The sequence below is a fragment of the Pteropus alecto genome, unplaced genomic scaffold, assembly GCF_000325575.1.
Source record: "Pteropus alecto unplaced genomic scaffold, ASM32557v1 scaffold1950, whole genome shotgun sequence".
Classification (NCBI taxonomy): domain Eukaryota; kingdom Metazoa; phylum Chordata; class Mammalia; order Chiroptera; family Pteropodidae; genus Pteropus; species Pteropus alecto.
This window is the reverse complement of record NW_006429106.1, coordinates 98563-104098: the sequence shown is the minus strand read 5'-3', so window position 1 is coordinate 104098 and position 5536 is coordinate 98563. Positions and strand designations below refer to the sequence as shown.

At 33.7% G+C, this 5536-nt stretch overlaps 1 pseudogene; it reads right to left on the bottom strand.

The window, feature by feature from the left end:
- Positions 1 to 310: 310 nt before the first annotated feature.
- Positions 311 to 429, bottom strand: LOC112470347 (annotated as a pseudogene).
- Positions 430 to 5536: the final 5107 nt, after the last annotated feature.

The following is a 5536-nucleotide window of genomic DNA, read 5'->3' as shown; positions in this document are numbered from 1 at the left end:
AGTCACTTGAGTGCAGAAGTCTTCTCTGAATTGCTATCAAGTGTCATAATAGCATGTTTTTGTTTCTCTCATATGTCAGGCTTTTTCATAAGTCTCTGCCTTCGCTTACACTGTTACTACTCTCTGGAATATTCTTGCCTATAGTTTTCTACCTTCAAAATCCCTCCTTATCCTTCAGGACATAGCTCGGCTGTCATCATCTTTGAAAAGCCTCCCCTGACCTGACCCTAACCCCATAATAGGGGCTCTTGTCTCTTTCTTTCTTTTTCCTTCTCTCTCTCTCTCTCTCTCTCTCTCCTTTCTTTCTTTCTGCCTACAGCACCTGATCTTCCTAGGTGGTCTCCCATCCATGTACTAACCAGGCCCAACCCTGCTAAGCTTCCGAGATCAGATGGGATCGGGCTTGTTCGGGGTGGCATGGCCATAGACTCTTACCTGTTTTCTCATGGCACTCTGCATGTACCTCCATCTTAGCATCTACCACAGTGTAATGCACTTGCCTGTTTAAGTTACTCTGTCTTCCCCCACTCTAGAGGGAATTCTTTGAGGATGAGGTTTCATTTTAATTTGTTCTCCAGTTTCTAACATGACACCTGTCACAGGTGCTGCTGCTATAAGCTTTATAACCTTCTATGATGTCGCCTTTCTATGGTGAGAGAACTCATTTCTTTTTAGCTTTGAAAATACACTAAGGATCCTTTTGCCTATGTCAAGAGGATGATTCTGATGCTTACAAATAAGAGAAAACTTTTTCACTCCCTTATAAATTTTGGGGGGAGGGGCAGAGGATTGTATGGTGTTAGATAAAACTAATGTTTCAAGATCATCTAAACACAGCGGTCCCCAACCTTTTTGGCACCAGAGACCAATGCTCCTATGAGAATCTAATGCCTGATGATCTGAGGTGGAGCTGAGGCGGTGATGCTAGCGCTGGGGAGCGGCTGCAAATACAGATGAAGCTTCACTTGCTTGCCCACCACTCACCTCCTGCTGTGCGGCCGGGTTCCTAACAGTCCATGGTCCAGTACCGACCTGCGGCCCAGGGGTTAGGGACCCCTGATCTAACATGAGCCAAGCATTATCATATACACTAGTCCCCTTTTATTTGGAGTTTCACGTTCTGCAATTTCAGTGACCAGCAATCAAACAGTCTGTAAATGTTAAATAGAAAATTCCAGAAATAAATAATTCATAAGTTTTAAATTGTGTGCTATTCTGAGTAGTGCGATGAAATCTAGTCCTGTCCCGTGCCATTCTGCTCCATCCTTCCCAGGCATAAATCATCCCTTTGTCTAGTTTACCCATTCTATGTCCCCTCCCACTAGTCACTTAGTATCCATCTCTGTTATTGGATCAGTTATCAGATAGAGAGACCTCATTCGCATAACTTTTACTATCGTATATTTTTATAATTGTTCTATATTATTATTAGTTATCATTGTTAATATCTTACTGTGCCTAATTTATAAATTAAACATTATCATAGGTATGTACGTATAGGAAAAAAAACAGTATATATAGGGTTCTGTACTATCTACAAAACAGAAACAAAGTCATAGGTTCAGAGAACATTTTGATGGTTGCCAAATTGAAAGGGTGTTGTAGCTTGAGGGAAAAAGGGGAAGGGATCAAGAAGTACAAACTGGTGGTTATGAAATAGTCATGGGGATGTAAATTATAGCATGAGGGATATAGTCGATAATAATGTAATAACTATGGTGTTGAATAGGTACTAGATTTATTGGGGTGATCACTTCATAAGTTACATAAATGTCTAATCACTATGTTGTATACCTGAAACTAATATAATATTGTATGTCAACTGTAATTGAAAAATAAAAAAAAATTAAAAATTAAAAAACAAACACTCTTGGAACTAATAAAAAACTACAGCAAGATTGTGGGTTACAAAATTAATACATAACAGTCAATTGCCTTTTTATATGTACTAGAAAGAAAAAAATGAAATTTTAAATTATAAACTAAACACCATATATAAGCACAGAAAAAAAGCATACTTAGGTTTAATAAAATATATATAATTTGTACATAAAAAAAGCTACGCACTATGACAAAAATTCAAAGATCTAAATAAATGAAGACACCATTTGTGTTCATGGATAGGAAGTCTCAATAATATTAAGATGTTAGCTTTTCCCAACTCGATCTGTGGATTTAACGAAATCTCATTCAAAATCCTAGCAACTAATTTTTTGATGATTAACAAATTAACTCTAAAGTTTATATCAAAAGGCAAAAGACTCAGAATTGCCAACTGAAAACTAAGAAAGAACAAAGTCGGTATACTGAAACTATCCAACTTCAAGATTTGCTATAAATCTTCAGTCAAGTCGGTATGGTACTGGCAAAAGAATACACGCATTGTCAATGGAACAAAAAAGAGAGCCCCAAAGTAGACCCCCATATATATAATCCACTGACTTTTGGCAAAGAAGCAAAGGTAATTCAATGGATAAAGGATAAACATTTCAACAAATGGTGCTAGAAAAACTAGATGTGTATATCCAAAAAAAAAAAAAAACCCAAATCTAAATATGGTTTTATATCTTCCACAACAAATAACTCAAAATAGATTATAGACCTATATATAAAATGTATAACTCAAATTTCTAAAATAGAATATAGGAAAAATCTAGGTGACCTTGTGTTTGGTGATAACTTTTTAGGTACAACACCAAGAGCATGATCTATGGAATAAAAACTTGATAAGCTAGAATGCATTAAAATTAAAAACATCTGCTCTACAAAAGACACTGTTAAGAGAATGAAAAGACAAGTTACCGACTGGAAAAAAATATTTTCGAAGCACATATCTAATAAAGGACTTACATCCAAAAATATACGAAGCACTAATAAAATCCAAAATAAATAAAGGAACAAACAAATGTTAGAAGTTTAATTAAATTATGTATAATTGTCAAACTCAAAAACTAAAAAGACTGGTCAAATAATAGATTAGACACAGCCCACAACTGAATTACTAATCTGGAAATAGAGCTGAAGAAATTATTGAGAATGAAGCATAGAAAGAGAAGTAGATGAGAAAACAATGAAAAAGAGGTAATAGATAAAACAGAATAAGAAAGCCTAACATATGTCTATGTATACTTACTAGGAAACAATGATTACAAAACAAAATATATTAAAAGAAATCCACAGACTTTGAACCATTGTAGTGAAGTTTCAAAAACTAAAAGGCAAGGAGTGGGTCTTAAAAGCAGCTGAGAGTAAACAGAAGGAGGCAGTGGGACTGACTATGGAAGGAACATATAGGCAGTTGCAACAATATTGCTAAGCATCTAGTTGAGTTAGATGGTGGTTTCAGTTATGCTTCATAATTTTTACATATTTTCAGAACTCTGTACTATCAAAAAGTAGATAGCAAAAATTATTTTAAACTTCCACACATCATTTAATTTGATTATTATACTTTTGAGAGGCAATTTTTTTTTCCCACTTTACAGTAGGGAAATTGAGACGTTGATTTTTCCAATGTCATATATTGGATAAATAGGGAGTAGATCTAGAACTGAGTATTCATATTTCTTATACTGTGTTTTTTTTCCATTAAATTGCATTGCCTCCCAGAGAGATATCATGTGAAAGAGATAATTCTTTGCCTTCTATGTCCATATTCAAATCTCCAATAAGCAGGCATTTATAAAACTGACTAGAAGGAAAGAGTCATTCTGGCTAAAATCTGACACTCAAATTCTCCACCCAGAAGCTTTATGATAGCCAAGTAGGAAACTCTATTAAAGTAAATTATGTTAGATGTGCTGACACAGCCATAACTATGTCAACTGTGTCTCTCCTTTGAACATTATTCTACTTTGACTGAGAATTAATGGGTTGTGGTGAATCAATTACAATCTAATAAAGGTACTATTGGAAAGTCTGAAGAAAAAATGTAGAATCGTTGTTATAAATAGCAAAGCAAAAGAACTCGATTTACAAAGAACTTAATTCCCATTTTTGTACATTTTTTTTTCATTCTTAGTTCAGTGAAGTGTTTACCTGCATATCTTCCATTTGTAATCACACATCTAGTGAATGGCAGAGTTAGATTCAATATAGTACTGTGGAATCTTGGCAGTCTGGCTCCTACTTTCTTTTTTGCTTCCCTATAGAGAAACAACTTTATTATTATTTTTTTTGTTTTATTAGTGGTGGTGTTCAGTAGTGACTTTTAAATTATAATTAGCTTTGAAAACAACACTCTTACTCCCTCACCTGATAAAAGCAAAGGCATTTTGAAAAATCAAGGACAAAGCAAATTTCTTACGTTTACGAAAATTCTTAGATCACATCCAAAATCCTGGTTTTAAAAGAAGCTGAGGTTATAGCTATCAATACAAGAGAGTCTGAGTTTAAAAGTAAAACAAGTCAAATTATAATTCTGAAAACATTTCATTGAGCTGCATTAATCAATTGATAGCCACTTGTTCAAGAAGCCTATATTTTACTTGAAACTAATTAGTGAGCATAGACACAGATAAGTAAATTTGACATTATTAATTATCTCTCATACTTTATTTCAAATGAAAATGTAGTGAACATTGAGGTACTCTACAGGTGGATTGGTTACAAGAAACACACACACACACACACACACCAGCTCTGCATTTGAATAGTGTATCTTTTAAAATAGCCTAATATAAGAGAAAATATGCTTTTCTATTTTAATGCTTAAATTAAAAAAAAAATTCAAATCATAATTTAGTTCATGTTGAGGCTTGAAAATTTCAAACTTACCATTTAAAGGATCACTACTTGATTCTAGTTAGAAAAGGGTTTAGTCCTTTAGGTAGCTGTGTTCTATTCCCAGGGTTTAAACACAAGCCAAGGTAGAGAGTTTATAAATTAAAAGATGGACCTGAGACAACATTAATTCAGAAACTGTGTAGCCTTATGAACAACTTTATCTTAGAGAAACTGCTGAATAAAAAAAGATTTACATGTAATAAATTGATTTATAGACCACCGAGTTATATATTTGAAGAGCAATATATACAGATTAAACTGATTTCTTGATCTGTGCCTTATTTAAAATCTTGTGTTAGATTTTAGAATCTACTTTTGGAGAAGCTGTTAATATGGTATTAAGGCATCTATAGTCAGTCAATAAGACAACTCCATTAACACAATACCATGAATAGATAGTGGACATTTACCAGTAACATTTCTTAACAAATATCTACAATAATTTGCATTTGATTTAATCAAAGTGGATAAAGTAGAGACATGTGAATAGCAAGTTAGAAGATCTATATTTGGGTTCTGAATGTGCTTCTTATTTGCTTTGCATGGCTTGGGAAAGTCATATAAAATCTGCATCTCAATTTCTTCATTAATAGAGTAAGAGTAACAGCTACCCTTATAGTCACTAGAGTTTGGTGTGGTTTGTTACACATCAATAGACCCACACTTCTATTACTAAAAAGTATTCCATAGTAATGGGGATCAGCTTCTGTACTCTTTGATTATGGGGATAATCTAAAATATATAGTATACA